The sequence below is a fragment of the Schistocerca cancellata genome, chromosome 5 (genome assembly GCF_023864275.1).
Source record: "Schistocerca cancellata isolate TAMUIC-IGC-003103 chromosome 5, iqSchCanc2.1, whole genome shotgun sequence".
Taxonomy (NCBI): Eukaryota; Metazoa; Arthropoda; class Insecta; order Orthoptera; family Acrididae; genus Schistocerca; species Schistocerca cancellata.
Window position 1 is genome coordinate 8579644 of NC_064630.1, and position 22653 is coordinate 8602296.

General features: G+C 45.9%; 2 non-coding genes across 2 annotated transcripts; one reads left to right on the top strand and one right to left on the bottom strand.

The window, feature by feature from the left end:
• Positions 1 to 7126: 7126 nt before the first annotated feature.
• Positions 7127 to 7201, bottom strand: Trnat-ugu (transfer RNA threonine (anticodon UGU)). Its single transcript has one exon. It is a non-coding gene; the product is annotated as a tRNA-Thr (tRNA).
• Positions 7202 to 7271: 70 nt separating this feature from the next.
• Positions 7272 to 7346, top strand: Trnat-ugu (transfer RNA threonine (anticodon UGU)). The gene has a single exon. It is a non-coding gene; the product is annotated as a tRNA-Thr (tRNA).
• The last annotated feature ends 15307 nt before the right edge of the window (positions 7347 to 22653 follow it).

Below are 22653 nucleotides of genomic sequence, written 5' to 3' on the forward strand. Positions count from 1 at the left end.
GTTTACGTTATGTAATATAAAGTTGATATTTGCTAACTGATACTGTCTAAAATCGAGGTCTATCACTCTCTGTATACCTAGTCAGGAATGACAGTTAGTTTCCGTCAGTCACGAAGTCTTTGCTTAGTCTGCATGACCTGGGTTTGAATCCACATGCAGAACGAGACGGTTCGTCGTGTCATTTGAAGTTCATACATATTCTCAACTAGCTGCTCGTGAATAACTTAAATTTTTAATGTCATTTTGTGTTAAATACTAAGTACGGTATCTTATTAGGAAGAGGAAATCATGAATACGACGAACTTACTACGTGAATTCCCTATCTGACGTAATAATAAGAGTGGTAACATTTCAAGTATGTCATTTATGGTAATAAATGTGAGCTTACAAGCCTGAAGAACCGTCTTACCTGTGATAAGATGTTCCCTGATATTTATAGTACCTTGGTCTTACTTTACATCTTGAGTTATTACGATACAGAGCAGTCTTTTCTAGTGGTGACGTGTTGGAAATATTTTCAATAGTCAAACCACTGTACCGAGGGGCGATTAGAGGACCTGATAGACAGCTGTGCTATGTGGGTTGTATGCGAATCAGGCGAAATGCAATTCAGGTCTTTCGGATACTTTTGAGCACGACTGCACAAACGCATGCATAGAATGGTTTCTCATCAGTTTATATGGTAGTGAAATCGGAAAGGGAATCGTTAATATTTGTATGAAGTAACCTTTTAGACGCACTGTATAGTGTCTTGCAGAGTATAAATGTTGTGTGCGTGTGTGTGTATGTGTGTGTGTGTGTGTGTGTGTGTGTGTGTATGTCTGTGTCTGTGTGTGTCTGTGTGTGTGTACCCCAACTGCCTGTTACAATCTCATCAGTTTTTGTGTTGCTGTAATACTTTCTGGAATACTTTCTTTGTGTTAGAGTGATGTTATCTATGCATTTTTGTATCTCTGCGACCAAATTGCGGTGCGACACTTTGATAGATTATCGATTATGAGAGGCGATGTGTGACGTGGTGCGTTCTCATGGTGTACAACATAAGATTCGATTTGGTGGAACTGACGCCTCCCCCTGTGCAAACTTTCTGGTAAATCCTTTGATAGGCTCTTGTACTGTTTAATGTTTACCGAATTTCCGCAAGAGCTAAAATTGTGACACAGTGTGGCTTACCAATCGAAGGACACACTTATCAGCACCATCATGCTTCGACGAGAGTTTGTTTGGAGGGGAAACGGGTTTCCCAGTCGACTGCGACGATTGGGTCTATGCTTTCTCGGCAGACGTAGACGTTCCCCCTCACGTGTGTCGTATTGTGTCTCAGCAAATTTTAATAGTCAGTCACATTCTAAAGCATCATCAGAGTGGTGGTGACATCCAATTAGTCTCTCAGCAACTAAGGATCACAATAGGCGGCAACGTATCCTCCCAACGTCTCGAAAATGCTGTGGACAATCACACACCTATCCCCTACCTCTCAGATGAGTAGCCTTAGATCTATGAGAAACATTTCTGAAACGTTTCATTTAGTCAGCATTTGTTTATGCGAAAGGTTATGGCTTGACAGATGTTACGTCCTTTGTAAACTGCTTGAGTCTTCTGTAGGTCATTCATTCATCTCTTGTTAACCCACTGAACGGCTTCCGTCATCTATATCCCTAAGTTTACATAAGAATTTCACACACAGTCATGGTTGTGGAATCTCGGGCCTTTTGTGTTCAGTGAACAACCTGCAATCAAAACATGTTGCTGAGAGTGTACTTTATGAACTTAAAACTTTTATGGAGCGGCTGTGACAGTATTTTAACCGTCCCATGCTGACATCACCTTTCGGAATCAACTGCCGAGCTTACTCACCGCTTGCGTCTCTTACGCTTAGGTCTTTGACACAAGCATTGCTGTCAGATCTAAGCGTACAGACGACATTTTGACAAACTGTAAATCTCCATATATGTCCTTAGATATTGTTTCCAGACCATTACCCAGAAAATTTAAAATATCAGTCTTACTAATATTTGGATACTTGGAAATTTTATGAGGCAAGGAGAAACAGCGTCATATAAAACATTTGCCGTGAGCACACAATGATACACAATATTTATTAATCCTGTATGGTACATTATATGTAAGTCCTAGTGCAATAGTTGAGGTGATAGGAATGGTCTTATCGTAAGAATGTAGAACCTTCCCAATTTTCGTAGGTCTTATCAGTTAATCAATGTAGAAGTATTTATTTTGATTTTGTTTTTTCGATACTACGTGACCGTGAATCAGGAGCCATTAGTACTATGCGTCGACACAGACATAAGTAATAGCACCCTTTTAGCGCTGTGTCCCACTTTACAGCAATGGAAGCAGCTATGATAATTTAGGGATTAGACTTTTTGCCACTTTTCTCTTTGACGTAGCCATTTTAAATGTGCATTGTATAAATTTTTCCAATGAACTAATCCCATCCTTCAACTTTGATTTTAAAAGAGCTGAAAAATAAATATGTGCTCACTCGACGTTTACCATCAACAAATGTTTTTTTCTGTGGAACAAATGGTTCAAATGGCTCTGAGCTTTTTGGGCCCTAACACCTGAGGTTGTCAGTGCCCTAGGACTTACAACTACTTAAACCTAGATAACCTAAGGACATCACACGTATCCATGCCTGGGGCAGGATACGAACCTGCGACCGTAGTGGTCTCGCGGTTCCAGACTGAAACACGTAGAACCGCTCGGCTATAGCGGCCGGCTTTCTGTGGAACACGTCCACGTCATGTGATACTAAGCATAGCGAGCTGGTTAGATCTCCTAAGCCTTTTCGCTTAACATCTCTCAGTGTCCGCATTGACATTCATGATTCACGGATACTGCAGACAATTAACTAATGTGACGCAAGTGCACAGCCAGAGTCACCGGTTGGTTGGCTGGTTCAAATGGTTCAAATGGCTCTGAGCACTATGGGACTTAACACCGGTTGGTAATGTCGATGCTGTAAGAAACGGGTCGCGTCAGTACTTGGAAAATAAAGTTAAATGGCAGGTTGAAGAACTTTTGGCCAGTGCTCTGTCGTACCAACATCATTACCGAAACATATTCGCAGAAAATTTTCGTTTTGAAGTCTTTGTGCGGAATCATTTATTCTAGTAAGTTCCTTTCCCTTTCCGCCTGGCGTTGATGAACGCTCGTCTATTTCTTTTTTTTTTAATGAGTTTCGATCTTCTTCATGTTCACATCTAATAATTTTCTCTCACCTGGAGTCAGTCCTTCATAATCGAAGCTTAATGCCTTTTTCGCTTGCTTATTTCTGCACTATTGTTGCTGTCTGCCCATCACTTTTATTTCAGATGTAGATTTGAATACTTAACCGTAATTGCCTGTAAACTGGCGCAAGCAGAGTAGAATGCAACAGTTTTGAGCTGTACGAAATGTCGTCGGGAAGCTACGCTGCACGTAACCTCGCTTTGTTCATCGAGACGTTCAGAGGAAATGTTCACCTTGCACCTTGCAGACGTGTGGGGAAATCTGCAAGTCCCTCAGCAGTAAAATGCCTAACAGCAGTAATGCCGGGCACTTGGCGTGTGGGGGTTGCGTAACGGAGGAGGTTGGAGGGAAGGACTGGGGATAGGGTGAGGGTAGCGGCAGCCGCAGGTGTGAGGGAGGGAGGGAGGGAGGGAGGAATGGAGAGAGAGAGAGAGAGAGAGAGAGAGAGAGAGAGAGAGAGAGAGAGAGGGAGAGGAGCCGGCTCTGCTCGTTTATTATTACTCGCCAGGGAGGTCGTAAATGAATATTGCAGGGGATGCTAGTCTAATGGATGCCGGGCCCGTATACCGGAATTAAGCTAACGCCACGGCTCCAGGCCAGGCCGCTCCGGCCCAGGTACCGGTTTGCAGCTTGTGAAATATGGTCGCCCGAGATGTACGGAGGCCTGCGCTAATGGAGAAAAATCAGGGCGCCACGGCAATGGTGCGTAACGGGCGGCGGCGGCGGGGGTGGCGGGGGCGTGCCGTCCGTCCCACAAGAAGAGGGCCGAACGGAACCCAGGCGAGTTACGGACAGGCCGCCCCCAAGTACCCCAGTCAAGGAGAAAAAGTCTCCCTCTGCCTGTCACAGAGGCGTCGCTACTTCTGGTTTGTTGGTACACTCATGCTCTTTGAAATTACATCACCATTTAGGATACCAAATAGCGAAATTTAACATATGGTACGTTGAAACGTCCCCTTAGAAAAATTATACATGACTGTGCTTAAACTGACACACAATATTTTTAGCGCAACGCAATCTGACTTTCAAAAATCCCTACAAAAGAATGGCCCTGACTAACATTAACCTATACCTTTCACAAATCACTTACCTCACCAAAAATCTTCGTTACTCGAACTACTGCGATACAGCGAGCGCCACTACTGCCAGCTAAATAAAAGATTCAAACTACTGAAGGCACTAACTACTAATAGGCATAGTTAGCAAATGAAAGATTTTGACAGAGAACAAACAATGTATTTACCTTACTAGTGTTCAAAAGTCATAATTTATATAGCAGTTCATGACATCCAGTCTTACAAATTTCAAAACTCCGCCATCTCTCTCCCCACATCCACCACTGCTGGCGGCTCACCTCCAACTGCTCAACGCTACGCGCTGTTCACATCCATCTGCCCAACACTACAATGGCAGACGACAGTGCAAACTAGCCACAGACTGCACACAGCACAGCCAGTGATTTTTCATACAGAGCGCTACGTGGCGTTACCAATAAGGAAACCTAAACAGCCTACTTACAACGTGTACAGCATAATTGGGAGAATGGATCGTGGAATGTGCAAGTAATTTGGGGGATTAGAGGGTACCAAGTATAGCGCATGGTGACACAACTTCTGAAAGCAACAATGGCTCTATCCTCGCTGGGTATGGAAACTGAGCTGGGACTACAGATATAGTTATCACAGTTCATGTCACTTTAGTTTCGTGGCAGAGTTTATCTGTCGTTCTGGCTGTGAGTGGTGGCTCGCCAGTCGCTGTGCAACTTTGATCCAGATGCTTCCTGTGAGCCAGAGATCAGGGGATCATGCTGGACACAAAGATCACTGAGCACGGGATGGAAAGTCGCAGTACTGGACTTGCTTATCGAAAGACACCGTCCCCGGAATGTGTCATGTGGGACTGGCCTTAACACGTAAGAGATGCAACGAACGACATACAGATTTGAGCCAAAGGTCATCGCGTTCTATACTCATATACTCAGTGGCACCCCACATCATCTCGCTAGGTGTTGGGCGAATGCAGTATGGCAACGTGAATCTTCCTAGGGACACGTGGAAACGTTCGTCGTGATACAGTACGCTGAACTATCACTCGTCAAAAGAGACATTACCTGCCTCTCATGTTGTCAGTATTGTCATTATGCAGAGCGCACCATCTGTGAGTCTCTGCTAGCCACTGCTTCAGAGAAAGCCTTGGTTATGCCCTGCTTTGTTGATAGTACAGAGCTATAATAAATTATTCACTCATTTTCAAATACGAGGGTTGGAACTTACACCCAGTAGTGGCAACTATTTATTCACAACCGATACAAAAGAGTTACATGTTTGTAACTGTTACTGTCCTTCAAAGTTGTCACCAGCGTTGTGTATAACCCGTTGCCAGGGATGCGGAAGGCGTAGGATACCGTTAGCAGATCCTGTTCTGTTGATTGTACGAATGAGTCGGTCTAAAGTTATGGTGAGTCTTGTGTACGGCTGTGATGGTGTTATTATGTTCCTCCACGGCAGACCGTCAATGCGCAGTATTACTGTTCGTTTTTGGAGCAACACCTCGACCAGCTTTGCGAGCGAAGCGGCGATGGTTCCTGAACAACCCACCCATCATTTCGCACGACAATGCACGAGCGCATACAGCGCTGGCTGTGGCTACTCTGTTCGGTCGATGGGACTGGGAAGTACAGTACCATCCTCCATGTTCCCTGGACTTAATTCCTTGTGACTTTGATTTGATTGCGAAGATGAATGAACCACTTCGCGGCATCCGCTTCAGAACTGTTCCAGAGATTCGACAGGCAGTCGACCGCTCGATTCGCACCATCAACATAACAGGCTCTGCTAACGGTGTACTACGCCTTCCACATTGCTGGCACCCTGTTCTGCACAACACTGGTGCCTACTTTGCAGGAGAGTAACAGGTGCAAACATGTAACTCTTTTGTACCGGTTGTGAATAAATAGTTGCCAGTATTTAAGTTCCACCCTCGTATCTACACACATCAGAAAACGTTTTGCACCACGTCGGTTCCGAGAGATCCAGAACCTGTACAGAAAATTGGAATAGAGATCAACATAAAAATCCTTTCCGCCCTTTTCATTGCTCATGAAAACCACACATTGCATGTTGTACCACCATACAGCGAGACCTTCGGATGTGGTGGTCCAGATTGCTGTATACACAGCTACCTCAACTACCGAGCAGCACGTCCTCTTGCATTGATCCATGCCTGTATTCGTCGTGGTATACTATTCATAAGTTCATCAACGCACTGCTGGTCCAGATTGTCCCACTCCTCAACGGCGATTCGGCGAAGATCCCTCAGAGGACTTCGTGAGGCAGGTCGTCCATAAACGGCTCTTTTCAGTCTATCCCAGGCGAGTTCGTTAGGGTTCATGTCTGGAGGACATCTGGCCACTCTAGTCGAGCGATGTCGTTATCCTGATGAAAGTCCTTCACAAGATGTACACGATGGGGGCGCGAATTGTCGCCCATGAAGACGAATGCCTCGCCAGTACACTGCCGATATTGTAGCACTATCGGTCGGAAGACGGAATTCACGTATCGTACAGCCGTAACGGCGCCTTCCGTGACCAGCAGCGGCGTCACCTAACGTTACCGCTGGATATATTTCGTAAACCACATCAAATACTGACGAACCGATTCCACAGACCGAACGTGAGGAGAGGGGCTAGTTTAATTGTTTAATACAAACCATACAAAAATGCACGGAAGTATGTTTTCTAACACAAACCTACGTTTTTCTAAATGGAACCACGTTGGTTTTGTTCGGGAACCTCCACCTTGAAATGATAATTAAATGGACACCCTAGCTGCAAACAGGCGTTGATGTACTTCATTGGGGACATGTTGAAAATATGTGTCCCGACCGGGACTCGAACCCGGGATCTCCTGCTTACATGGCAGACGCTCTATCCATCTGAGCCACCGCGGGCACAGAGGATAGTGCGTCTGCAGGGACTTATCAGTGCAGGGATAAGTCCCTGCAGACGCACTATCCTCTGTGCCCGCGGTGGCTCAGATGGATAGAGCGTCTGCCATGTAAGCAGGAGATCCCGGGTTCGAGTCCCGGTCGGGACACATATTTTCAACATGTCCCCAATGAAGTACATCAACGCCTGTTTGCAGCTAGGGTGTCCATTTAATTATCATTTCATTTCTAGTAAAGTTGCATGGTCATCCACGGTAACTCTTCTTTCGGGAACAGATACTACCGTCGTATATAACCTCAACCTTGCTGTACTCGGTGGACAGTGTGTCTGAGCCGTTCAGCTTGACCGGATTTCCTCCAAATACGTCTCCAACGACTGTCTGGTTGAAGGCATAAGCGACACTCATCGGTGAAGAGAGCGTGACGCCAGTCCTGAGCGGTCCATTCGGCATGTTGTTGGGCCCATCTGTACCGCGCTGCATGGTGTCGTGGTTTCATAGATGGACCTCGCCATGGACGTCGGGAGTGAATTTGCGCATCCTGCACCTATTGCGCACAGTCTGAGTCGAAACACGACATGTGGCTGCACGAAAAGCGTTATTGAAGATGGTGGCGTTGCTCTCAGGGTTCCTCCGAGCCATAATTCGTAGGTAGCGGTCATCCACTTCAGTAGTGGCCTGAGAGAGGCGTGTCATCGACAGTTCCTGTCTCTCTGTATCTCCTCCATGTACGAACAACATCGCTTTGGTTCAGTCTGAGACGCCTGGACGCTTCCCTTGTTGAGATCCCTTCTTGGTACAAGGTAACAACGCGGACGCGATCGAACCGCGGTATTGACCGTCTAGGGATGGTTGAACTGCAAGCAACAAGAGCCGTGTACATCCTCCCTGGCAAAACGACTTGAACTGAACAGCGGTCCGACCGCTCCCGTCTAATAGGCGCTGCTCATGCATTGTTGTTTGCATCTTTGGGTGGGTTTGGCGACATCTCTGAACAGTCAAAGTGACGGTGTTGGTGATACAACGTCCTCAGTCAACGTCCATCTTCAATTCTGGCTACTGCGGTGATGCAAAACTTTTTGATGTGTGTATATTTTCCAAAGCATTAGACGTACAAATAATACTTCTAGAACCGTAAACTCATCAAGTTTGCGTTTTCAACTCTACAAATATTCTTCGAGTCCCCCTCTGGTCAGACAACATACGTCCAAGCGGTAATCCGTTCCGTACACATCTACATACATACTCCTCAAGCCACTGTACGGTGTACAGTGGACAGCCCCACCTACCACTAGTGGTCGTTTCCTTTCCTGTTCCACTAGCAAACAGGGCAAAAGAAATAAAAGGAGTGTCTAGAAGCTTGTGTACGAGCCTTATTTTCCTGCATATTATCCTCGTGCTTGTGAGGTATCGGGCAAGTCTTGGGACCACGCTCGGACCTCTCGGCGGGCCGCAGCTGCGCAGCAGCCGTGTGGTGCCGAGCGTTAACTGGGAATTCCATGCTGACGCTGTGACGAGCACTGCTCTTTGTGTTGATGAACGAGATTTGTATGCCAGTAGCGCAAAGGATGGCGGACTTTGTGAGACCATAATGGCAGACATTTTTCAGTCCATGTAGAAACTAACGATAGCCAGATGAATCATGATACCTCAAAAAGAAACGTAGATTACCATTATTTTCACTACGATTCTGACGGTGTAATCGAATTTTCAATATCTTTATTAATTCAAACTTTAGAATCAGACTGTTAATTATACAAGTAAAACCCAGCAACGAATTTGCAAAATCTAAACGGCTCATCCGATTTCGTCGATCGACGTGTCTTTAGAAAGCTATTAGTGTAAACCTAAATTGATATAAATTATAGGCATGTAACTTAAACAGTACATGAGCTATTGGAGGTCAAAGTGGCCGATTACTACCGGTCACGTCAGGCCATAAGCACTCCACAGCGACATGAAGAAACGGTAGCAGCATGCTTATAAATATATTTATTCATCTATGACTTTGTTTATGCTGTTCCTGAAGAAATTGGTCAATTATATACTGTGTTTTAGGAAGAACAGAGACATTAGGCTACTTTTGCTTGCTATTCCTCTGATATACACTCCTGGAAATTGAAATAAGAACACCGTGAATTCATTGTCCCAGGAAGGGGAAACTTTATTGACACATTCCTGGGGTCAGATACATCACATGATCACACTGACAGAACCATAGGCACATAGACACAGGCAACAGAGCATGCACAATTTCGGCACTAGTACAGTGTATATCCACCTTTCGCAGCAATGCAGGCTGCTATTCTCCCATGGAGACGATCGTAGAGATGCTGGATGTAGTCCTGTGGAACGGCTTGCCATGCCATTTCCACCTGGCGCCTCAGTTGGACCAGCGTTCGTGCTGGAAGTGCAGGCCGCGTGAGACGACGCTTCATCCAGTCCCAAACATGCTCAATGGGGGACAGATCCGGAGATCTTGCTGGCCAGGGTAGTTGACTTACACCTTCTAGAGCACGTTGGGTGGCACGGGATACATGCGGACGTGCATTGTCCTGTTGGCACAGCAAGTTCCCTTGCCGGTCTAGGAATGGTAGAACGATGGGTTCGATGACGGTTTGGATGTACCGTGCACTATTCAGTGTCCCCTCGACGATCACCAGTGGTGTACGGCCAGTGTAGGAGATCGCTCCCCACACCATGATGCCGGTTGTTGGCCCTGTGTGCCTCGGTCGTATGCAGTCCTGATTGTGGCGCTCACCTGCACGGCGCCAAACACGCATACGACCATCATTGGCACCAAGGCAGAAGCGACTCTCATCACTGAAGACGACACGTCTCCATTCGTCCCTCCATTCACGCCTGTCGCGACACCACTGAAAGCGGGCTGCACGATGTTGGGGCGTGAGCGGTAGACGGCCTAACGGTGTGCGGGACCGTAGCCCATCTTCATGGAGACGGTTGCGAATGGTCCTCGCCGATACCCCAGGAGCAACAGTGTCCCTAATTTGCTGGGAAGTGGCGGTGCGGTCCCCTACGGCACTGCGTAGGATCCTACGGTCTTGGATTGCATCCGTGCGTCGCTGCGGTCCGGTCCCAGGTCGACGGGCACGTGCACCTTCCGCCGACCACTGGCGACAACATCGATGTACTGTGGAGACCTCACGCCCCACGTGTTGAGCAATTCGGCGGTACGTCCACCCGGCCTCCCGCATGCCCACTATACGCCCTCGCTCAAAGTCCGTCAACTGCACATACGGTTCACGTCCACGCTGTCGCGGCATGCTACCAGTGTTAAAGACTGCGATGGAGCTCCGTATGCCACGGCAAACTGGCTGACACTGACGGCGGCGGTGCACAAATGCTGCGCAGCTAGCGCCATTCGACGGCCAACACCGCGGTTCCTGGTGTGTCCGCTGTGCCGTGCGTGTGATCATTGCTTGTACAGCCCTCTCGCAGTGTCCGGAGCAAGTATGGTGGGTCTGACACACCGGTGTCAATGTGTTCTTTTTTCCGTTTCCAGGAGTGTATGTATATTTAATATGTTTATGTATTTAAAAATGTGTGCTAGTGCGTGTTAATGTGTCAGCGGTAGGAATATTTATTTAATTTCAATTTATTTAAATGTAAATCCAGTACTTCGAATGTGTTTCAAAATGTTGTTGAGTGTGCGTTGCCTTGGAGACATGGCGCAAGCACTATCGCCAATCACAGCGTTCGTTACTAAGGGAGGCGACTACCGAAGTGAATGGATGGGGAGTTCGGGAGAGTGCGGCGCGAGGGACAGTACGGCAGAGGACACGGGAGTGAGTGCTGGGCTTGGAGATGCGACGGGTGCGTGCGACAGACATGGAGAGTGTGGAGTGGCTTGCACGTGGTCGAGGTAAGTAGAAATATTACGGAGTGCCGACTTGTGCTCTTGTGTGAATTCCGTGGCTTCTGCAGTGAAGATCTGGTATGCGTTTAGAAGTGAATATCTCGTGAGCTGTGTTGTTGTTCATAACTAATTACGTGAAGAGTGGTCTCGCGGTTCGAGGCGCGCAGTCCGGAACCGTGCGACTGCTACGGTCGCAGGTTCGAATCCTGCCTCGGGCATGGATGCGTGTGATGTCCTTAGGTTAGTTAGGTTTAAATAGTTCTAAGTTCTAGGGGACTGATGACCAGAGCTGTTAAGTCCCATAGTGCTCCTAGACATTTGAGCCAATTACGTGAAGTAGGAACCTGCTGTTTCCCTGTTATTCAACTTATATTTTATTTTATTGCTGGACCATAGACACCAGTAAGTGTTTTGCAGAAATATACCACATTCTCAAAAGTACTTCTACTATCGTACTCATCATTTAAAGTCGTAAAATACAGTACCAGCAGACTTTATTTAATTTAAATCTTGTATTTATAAATTTCTACGTTTCATTCGCAATTGGCTAGTGATAAGAATCTTCGACCATTCGATTCATGTGTATATTCATAGTGTATACTGTAGACGGAGCAGTATTTGGCTTGTAATGCGGCAACCACGTATCCCAGCCCCTAGACAACGAAGCCAGCGAAAACTTTCAATATTTCAACTGGGTACATACACTCCTGGAAATGGAAAAAAGAACACATTGACACCGGTGTGTCAGACCCACCATACTTGCTCCGGACACTGCGAGAGGGCTGTACAAGCAATGATCACACGCACGGCACAGCGGACACACCAGGAACCGCGGTGTTGGCCGTCGAATGGCGCTAGCTGCGCAGCATTTGTGCACCGCCGCCGTCAGTGTCAGCCAGTTTTCCGTGGCATACGGAGCTCCATCGCAGTCTTTAACACTGGTAGCATGCCGCGACAGCGTGGACGTGAACCGTACGTGCAGTAGACGGACTTTGAGCGAGGGCGTATAGTGGGCATGCGGGAGGCCGGGTGGACGTACCGCCGAATTGCTCAACACGTGGGGCGTGAGGTCTCCACAGTACATCGATGTTGTCGCCAGTGGTCGGCGGAAGGTGCACGTGCCCGTCGACCTGGGACCGGACCGCAGCGACGCACGGATGCACGCCAAGACCGTAGGATCCTACGCAGTGCCGTAGGGGACCGCACCGCCACTTCCCAGCAAATTAGGGACACTGTTGCTCCTGGGGTATCGGCGAGGACCATTCGCAACCGTCTCCATGAAGCTGGGCTACGGTCCCGCACACCGTTAGGCCGTCTTCCGCTCACGCCCCAACATCGTGCAGCCCGCCTCCCGTGGTGTCGCGACAGGCGTGAATGGAGGGACGAATGGAGACGTGTCGTCTTCAGCGATGAGAGTCGCTTCTGCCTTGGTGCCAATGATGGTCGTATGCGTGTTTGGCGCCGTGCAGGTGAGCGCCACAATCAGGACTGCATACGACCGAGGCACACAGGGCCAACAACCGGCATCATGGTGTGGGGAGCGATCTCCTACACTGGCCGTACACCACTAGTGATCGTTGAGGGGACACTGAATAGTGCACGGTACATCCAAACCGTCATCGAACCCATCGTTCTACCATTCCTAGACCGGCAAGGGAACTTGCTGTTCCAACAGGACAATGCACGTCCGCATGTATCCCGTGCCACCCAACGTGCTCTAGAAGGTGTAAGTCAACTACCCTGGCCACAAAGATCTCCGGATCTGTCCCCCATTGAGCATGTTTGGGACTGGATGAAGCGGCGTCTCACGCGGTATGCACGTCCAGCACGAACGCTGGTCCAACTGAGGCGCCAGGTGGAAATGGCATGGCAAGCCGTTCCACAGGACTACATCCAGCATCTGTACGATCGTCTCCATGGGAGAATAGCAGCCTGCATTGCTGCGAAAGGTGGATATACACTGTACTAGTGCCGACATTGTGCATGCTCTGTTGCCTGTGTCTATGTGCCTGTGGTTCTGTCAGTGTGATCATGTGATGTATCTGACCCCAGGAATGTGTCAATAAAGTTTCCCCTTCCTGGGACAATGAATTCACGGTGTTCTTATTTCAATTTCCAGGAGTGTAGTTGAGGGCCACCACCTCATGCCATCAGTTTTCATTTCATTTTTATGAAAGCTTGCATGCTCTTTATACGACACGTGCGATGGCGGCAGTGGATTCGTTCTACAGTCGACCTCAGATTCCGGTTCCCTACATTTCCGCAATACTGCTTTGCGGAAAGAGCGTCGTCTTCTCTCCAGGGATTCCCATTTGATTTCACGAAGCATGTCCGTATTACTTGCGTCCTGATGGATCCTACCGGTAACAAATGTACCAGTATGCCTCCGAATTCCTTCGGTGTATTTCTTTAATCCGAAATGGCGCAGATGCCAAGCACTCTAAGAGTAAATAATGGGTCGTATTAGCGTTCTATGTGCGGTATCCATTATGGATGAGCTACAATTCCCCAGAATTCTCTCAATAAAGGAAGTCGAGCATCCGCCTTCCACACTATCTACCTGACGTACTCATTCTACTTCATATCGCTTTGCAGCGTTACGCATTTCCAGGGTGTTATAAAAAGGTACGGCCAAACTTTCAGGAAACATTCCTCACACACAAAGAAAGAAAATATGTCATGTGGACATGTGTCCGGAAACGCTTACTTTCCATGTTAGAGCTCATTTTATTACTTCTCTTCAAATCACATTAATCATGGAATGGAAACACACAGCAACAGAACGTACCAGCGTGACTTCAAACACTTTGTTACAGGAAATGTCAAAATGTCCTCCGTTAGCGAGGATACACGCATCAGCCCTCCGTCGCATCGAATCCCTGATGCGCTGATGCAGCCCTGGAGAATGGCGTATTGTATCACAGCCGTCCACAATACGAGCGCGAAGAGTCTCTACATTTGGTACCGGGGTTGCGTAGACTAGAGCTTTCAAATGCCCCCATAAATGAAAGTCAAGAGGGTTGAGGTCAGGAGAGCGTGAAGGCCATGGAATTGGTCCGCCTCTACCAATCCGTCGGTCACCGAATCTGTTGTTGAGAAGCGTACGAACACTTCGACTGAAATGTGCAGGAGCTCCATCGTGCATGAACCACATGTTGTGTCGTACTTGTAAAGGCACATGTTCTAGCAGCACAGGTAGAGTATCCCGTACGAAATCATGATAACGTGCTCCATTGAGCGTAGGTGGAAGAACATGGGGCCCAATCAAGACATCGCCAACAATGCCTGCCCAAACGTTCACAGAAAATCTGTGTTGCTGACGTGATTGCACAACTGCGTGCGGTTTCTCGTCAGCTTACACATGTTCATTGTGAAAATTTACAATTTGATGACGTTGGACTGAAGCCTCATCCGTAAAGAGAACATTTGCACTGAAATGAGGATTGACACATTGTTGGATGAACCATTCGCAGAAGTGTACCCGTGGAGGCCAATCAGGTGCTGATAGTGCCTGCACACGCTGTACATGGTACGGAAACAACTGGTTCTCCCGTAGCACTCTCCATACAGTGACGTGGTCGACGTTACCTTGTACAGCAGCAACTTCTCTGACGCTGACATTACGGTTATCGTCAACTGCACGAAGAATTGCCTCGTCCATTGCAGGTGTCCTCGTCGTTCTAAGTCTTCCCCAGTCTCGAGTCATACGCTGGAATGCTCCGTGCCCCCTAAGACGCCTATCAATTGCTTCGAACGTCTTCCTGTCTGGACACCTTCGTTCTGGAAATCTGTCTGGATACAAACGTACCGCGCCACGGCTATTGCCCCGTGCTAATCCATACATCAAATGGGCATCTGCCAACTCCGCATTTGTAAACATTGCACTGACTGCAAAACCACGCACCGAAGTCGACATTACCTTCCTTCAACTGACGGTGAATCGAGGAAGTACAGTACATACTGACGAAACTGAAATGAGCTGTAACATGGAAATTATGCGTTTCCGGACACATGTCCACATAACATATTTTCTTTATTTGTGTGTGAGGAATGTTTCCTGAAAGTTTGGCCGTACCTTTTTGTAACACCCAGTGTACAGGGAGAGTCACCTAACATTACCGCTCGATATATTTCGTAAACCACATCAAATACTGACGAATCGATTCCACAGACCGAACGTGAGGAGAGGTGCTAGTGTAACTGGTTAGTACAAACCATTACAAATTCACGGAAGTATGTTTTTTAAGACAAACCTATGTTTTTTTAAACGGAACCCCTTTTGTTTTGTTACCACATCTTAACATATAAACAAACATGTAATCAGTGCCGTTTGTTGCATTGTAAAATGTTAATTATATCCGGAGATATTGTAGCCTAAAATTGACGCTTGAGTACCACTCCTCCGCCGTTCGATCGTGTGTATCGCAGAGCACCGAATTACGTAGGGATCCAAAGGGAACAGTGCTGGACCTTAGGTACAGAAGAGACTGCAACAGCACATTAAAGTCCACATGATAACACCTTTTTATTGGTCTTTTTCACTGACGCACATGTACATTACCATGAGGGGTGAGGTACACGTACACACGTGGTTTCCGTTTTCAATTACGGAGTGGAATAGAGTGTGTCCCGACATGTCAGGCCAATAGATGTTCAATGTGATGGCCATCATTTGCTGCACACAATTGCAATCTCTGGCGTAATGAATGTCGTACAGCCGCAGTACATCTGGTGTAATGTCGCCGCAGGCTGCCACAATACGTTGTTTCATATCCTCCGGGGTTGTAGGCACATCACGGTACACATTCTCCTTTAACGTACCCCACAGGAAGAAGTCCAGAGGTGTAAGATCAGGAGAAAGGGCTGGCCAATTTATGCGTCCTCCACGTCATATGAAACGCCCGTCGAACATCCTGTCAAGGGTCAGCCTAGTGTTAATTGCGCAATGTGCAGGTGCACCACCATGCTGATACCACATACGTCGACGCGTTTCCAGTGGGACATTTTCGAGCAACATTGACACGTCATTCTGTAGAAACGCGATGTATGTTGCAGCTGTTTGGGCCCCTGCAATGAAGTGAGGACCAATCAGGTGGTCGCCAATGATTCCGCACCATACATTTACAGTCCACGGTCACTGTCGCTCTACCTGTCTGAGCCAGCGAGGATTATCCACGGACCAGTAGATTCACTGCCCCGTGGTTTGTCAAACCCGCTTCATCGGTAAACAGGTAGAACTGCCACGCATTCTCTGTTAATGCCCATTGTCAGAATTGCACTCGATGATTAAAGTCATCACCATGTAATTGCCGATGTAGCGACACACGAAACGGGTGAAAGCGGTGACGATGCAGTATGCGCATGACACTACTTTGACTCAGTCCACCGGCTCTCGCAATGTCCCGTGGGTTCATGGCAACAGCAGCTAATACACCAACTGCACCCGCTTCTCCTGAGACGGGCCTGTTACGGGCCCGTTTCCGTGCTACGACCATACCTGTTGCATACAGTTGGCGGTAGATGTTTTGCAATGTGCGGCACGTTGGATGCTCTCTGTCCGGGTACCGTTCTGCATACACCCTGCAGGCTTCAGCTGCATTTCGTCGACGCTCGCCATAGATGGGTATCATCTCCGCCTTTTCAGAGTTCGAATACACCATGATCACAGTTCCTAAAACACTACACTGTCACAGACGTCTGGTAACACGGTGTACTACAGTTGGTCTGCGTGCGGAGACGAATGCAGAATAACAGTAGCAGCAAGCGCTACATGCGGACATTGCGACAGCTAGACCAAACCACAACAGTGCACTACAGCCACACTCGTAAACACGGTCGTCATCGTAAACATGTCCCTGCAGATGCTGCTCGCCGACCGTGGCCCGTGTCTGTTGCAACAAGCAACTGAACGTCGGAGGTTTCAAGCGTCAACTTTAGGTTACAATATCACCGGATGTAATTAACATTTTACAATGCAACAAACGGCACTGATTACGTATTTGTTTATATGTTCAGATGTGCTAACAAAATTAACGTGGTTCCATTTAGAAAAACGTAGGGTTGTGTTAAAAAGCATACTTCCGTGCATTTTTGTATGGTTTGTATTAAACAATTACACTAGCCCCCGTCCTCACGTTCGGTCTGTGGAATCGGTTCGTCAGTATTTGATGTGGTTTACGAAATATATCCAGCTGTAACGTTAGGTGACTCACCCTGTATATTTAATCGATGTGACTGCCTCAAACAGCACCCTACGTAATCGAACATTGCAGGATTGTTCTCCCTACACATCCGTATTAACTTACATTTTTTAATTTACATTTAGAGCAAATTGCAGCTCATCACACCAACTTTATGTCATCTTGTATCCCCACACAGTGCTTCAACTTCGACACATTCCCGTACACCGCATCATCTTCACCAAACGCCATCAGATCATTTGTGCGTGTAGAGAAGAACAGCGGTCCTGTCACACTTCTTTGGGGAACACTGACGATATCCTTGTCTCTTATGAACACTCGGCGTCAGGCACAACTTACTAGGTCCTAATACTTAATAAGTTTTCGAGCAACTGACATAAATATCTAGGAACCTATACCACATGTTCAGACTTTCATCACCAGCCTGCAATGGGACACTGTGTCAAATGCTTTTCAGAAATCTAGGAATATGCAGTTTTCCTGATCCACGCCATTCGAAGTTAGTAGGATAACTTGTAAGAAAAGGCGAGCTGAGGTGCATTTGAAACCGGTGGTTTTCTGTAAAAAGAAAATTTATTATGTTCGAACCAGAAATGTATTCAAGAATTCTGTAGAAACTCGATGTTAACTATATTGTTGTGTAGTCATGTGGGTACTTTCCTTCACTATCCATGCCTTGTCCACAGCTCGTGGTCGTGCGGTAGCGTTCTCGCTTCCCACGCCCGGGTTCCTGTGTTCGGTTCCCGGCGTGGTCAGGGATTTTCTCTGCCTCGTGATGACTGGGTGTTGTGTGATGTCCTTAGGTTAGCTAGGCTTAAGTAGTTCTAAGTTCTAGGGGACTGATGACCATAGATGTTAAGTCCCATAGTGCTCAGAGCCATTTGAACCATTTTTATCCATGCCTTCTTCATCAATGACCTGTCGATGGTTATCAGAGCGGCACTGATGATTTCTCTGGACTGTTCCAGCGTTCTTGGCAGTGAGGGTACGTTGCTCTACCTCCAAAGGTAAAAGTCACAAGGCATTATGTCAGTGGACGTGGGGGGTGGGGCATTAGAGCAGAGTCGCATCATGTACAACGATGCAGAATTTCGCCGTTTGGGTAGCGATGCACATCGCTTCTCCAATGATGGAGTGCGTCGACTTGTTGGAAGACGGAATTCTTGGAACCAGCCGTCCATTGTGAAAACAACCAGAACTGTAGCATGTCAAGAAAAGATGTACTCAACATAGCCTACTCATAGAAGATAAAGGAACGGTATGGTTTCGTTTTTTGTGATACTGCACAGAGAACATTAACCTCTCGCAAGTGTCGTTCATCCACCACAATTTCATGAGGATTTTCAGTACCCCACACTTTCACGCTGCGGCGATTAACCTACCCAGATGAATGGAACGTTGTTTCGTCACCGACGGAAAATTGAAGACACCGGCCACACTCTTCCAGTTTTAATTGTTGCACAGCCTGCAGACGGTACGGTTTGTAATGTAACAGCCGTCGCAAAGTTTTCCACACAATGTGCTGCGATATTCCTAGTTAGTAACTTGTGCAGACAGTTCATCATTTCTGCACTGAGCATGAAACTATCTTTCACGCTTTTCACGATTACATCTGACAAACTTGGTTACATGTCACAAACTGTTCGCAGACACAACCAGTAATCGTAACCAGTTCACCACCGGCAATGGAGGGTGAAGCTTTGACAATGCCAGCCACTCGTGCTGGCGAAACATCAGAAAAATCATTAGATGAACGTCGGCCGAATAACCCGAGACAGAAGCCAATAGGCAGTTTGTAATCGTAAATTGGCGGCAACTACGCATAATGTGATTATTTTCCATATTTCCTTCAGAGACCACGTTGCGCTATTGTAATACGTAAAATTCTCGCATACTCCAATACAAAAAATTTTTTTCTTTGTTTGTTCCATTACTGTCAAGGAACTGCACTTTAAACGCCAACTGGTGGCCACAATGCAAACTCGGTGACTTCACAGTCCTGTTCATGCACCACACATGTTTCTACATGTAAAACACCATAAAACAAAGGAAAAAAAATCCGTTAGATCACTAACTGCTAAGGTTAGAAGATAGGCTCTTCTGTAAATTTAAAAACTGTTGTATACAGTAAAAGTGAAACTATCTTTTGGAAGAAATCATCACAATACACGTTGCACATCACAGAAAAAGTTTATGCTGTTAGGATATGGGCCTACAACGTTCGAATAATTTGCAATGAAGATGGTCACACAGTGACCGAAATCGGTCTGTAAAACAAAGGATTTCAATATTTACGACCGATGCTACCATTTATCCAAAATAAATTAAAAAACTACGCCAGCTATGCAAAATGATCATAAATTGATACTGAAACAGGTGTCGGCAGTAAAAGCAAAACTGTAGGCTTTGGAGGCCGATGGGTGAAAATGTAACACCGCAGCGCAATTTCACCCTGCGGCTGTCAAGGATGGTAATCAGGGGATATGTCGATACCGGGGCACTAAGTCTTTGGGAATTTCTTTCTGTGTACTCAGTTAGACAGTAACCATACCTCGCAGACAGGCGAGTGGACAATATACACCAATATCAGCATTTGAGGCAGGATGTGTAACTGGGCGGCAAGACACCGGCTGGAGTAACTGGCGAATCGCTCGACATTTGAATAGGAGCGGTGCAACTATTCAACGATGTTGGCAGGACTGGGTGAACCGCGGCCGAACACAGCGTCAAGTGAAAGGTGGCTACACTGAGCCACAGCGCCAGAGATCGCGCCAGAGAGTATTGTTCCGCCGCCTCCACTGGCAGTGATTATTGAGAGGTAGCGGCAGGCAGTTCTTGCCGAGAAGTTGTGGTGGGCACTGCTTGTCGTGAAGTCGGAGTGGATATGTGGTAGTAGGGAGTGTTTGTTCCATGTTTTGTGCAGTTATTTGATGGGAGAGGTAGCAGATGTTATTCTAATGAAGATATTGTAATGATCAGAGTGCATTTCGTCAATATATATGAAGGTAAAAACCACTATGTTCTTTTATTATTTGTGTGTCTCAAATAATGCATCATTACAGGTTCAGTCAACAAAGCATCTGGCTTGTGCTCTTGCATTAGAGTGTAATTCTGGTTTTCTTGCGTAATTATAGTTTTTCTAATTTTCTTTTATCACATCAGTATAATTGGTATTTAAAATTCTTGTCTTGTTGAAGAAGAACCGTGCCAGATGTGCGTTGAGTCATACTACCACATACAGAACAGCTACATTTGTGCTTTGTTGGCTTCGTAGATTTTATAGTTGCTGGGGACTTAATTAATTAACTGCGTTAACGAAAATTTTCTTTCATTGTTTGTTGTTATTCTATGCAGTCAGATTGCGTACTAAAACTAGTCAGGGCCAGCCGTTTACGACACTTGCGTAATCGGACTTACAGCTACTAAAAAAAATATCTCCAGTATTATTTTAATTAAGCCCCCATGCACGTGGCGACCGCTGCTTCGGATCGTCCCTTGGAATTCTTCTGATTGTAAAAATAGTAGACAGTAGTATTGTTGTAGTAATTTGTAGTTTAGTAATTGTAGTTATATTGCATGTGTAGATTTGATAATTGTCATTCTTCTTATGGTATTTCATAATTTAATTTTGTTGTCTTGTATACGCGTTTGACGATTTAGTGCAATTATTTCAATTGTTCGTCAATCGTGTTCGAAGGAAACATTTCGAGTGAATGGTATTGTTGGACATAAGGAGGCATTGTGTGTAATTTTCGTACAGTGACGATTTTTGTATGTTTTGTAAATGATTACGCGATCAATGAAAAAGGCAAAAATGATGGATAGTGAGAATGACGAAATTGTTGACATGGCGAACTCGCCAACACAGGGGAACAGTATGATGAATAATGAAGTGGAAAACAATTTAATAAGTCGGGAAAATAGTCCGGAACCATTTCAAAATTTTTCTCAATCAGAAAATTCACAGAATACGAGATTAACGATAGAAGATTTTGAAATATTATCGAACACAGATAGCGTTATGGCTATGCAGAAGGAAGTTAGTTTTGCGGGAAATGTTAGGGGCGAAAAGAATTTCGAACCGGCTAACATGGAGCAGTTGATGGATGCTATATTACATTTGGGATCACAGATTGGAACTTTGCGATCTGAATTAAAAACAGAGATAGGGACAATTAAAACAGAAATGGGGAACAATGGAAACACGGTTAGACTCATTGGGATCACAGTTAGGATCTGAATTTAAAACAGAGATTGGAACTTTGGAAACACGGTTAGACTCACGAATAGGGACATGTTTCAAAAAATGAAAGATGAATTAAAGAAAGAAATTCGAGAAGAAGTACAACCGATTTTGAATGCTCACAATAATAGATTAGTTGCAGTAGAGATTAGACAAAGGGAACAGGATAGAGAACAGGAAGAAAGAGATCGCGTGATAGTACAGAAATTTTCAGGGTTAAATTTACAACGTGCAAAAGATAAGGAAGAAATATTTGAGAGAATCGAGGAATCCGTACCAAATGACAGATTAAATAACCTAACACAACAGTATGGACAGTTAACTACTAAATGCGTTAATACTGAAACGCGAGTCGCGACACTTACGGAAGACGTAAATAAACAGAAAGAACTAATTGGTGACTTATCGGAAAGAGTGGAGGAGATTTCAGATAAATTGACAAATCTTAGTAGAGATTCAGATGACACAGCTCCATTGCCATTTTCAGAAATCGAGGAGTACCAGACCATAAATAAACATGTTGAAAATCAGGGAAAATTTAATGAACGCGTGAAAAGGGAATTTGAGGCATTAAAAAAGCAAGTCAAACAAATTGAAGGCGAAATCGTAGGAAAAGACGGCAAAAGAAATTTAGAATCACAGATACCAGAGGGGTTTGAAGAAAATAATTTGTTTCATTTACGGGGTGCAACAAGAGAGCGCCAGGCGCGCGAACTTGACAATAATCGACATTGGGACTGGGACAGACGCGGTAGGTCTTTGTCGCCACGAGGCGAAAACTTTGACTATAAACACTTTTTGACTGTTCGGAAATTTAAGATCTTCCGCAATTCTAAGAATGACATACATCCATGTATATGATTAGATCAATTTATGTACGCACTTCCACCAAATTGACCACTAAGTCACAAACTGGAATTTATGTGTGGATATTTAGAAAACGAACCGGCGACGCGGATGCGCGCACTCATTAGAAATTGTAATAATCTGAATGATTTTTATCATGCATTTCTATCGGCATATTGGTGCGAAAACACGCAAGATAGAGTCAAACATAGTCTGATTATGCAGCGTAATTTCAAACAGTCTGAGTTCCGCACGCCGGCAGAATATTTTGAAGACATGATTCGAAAGAAT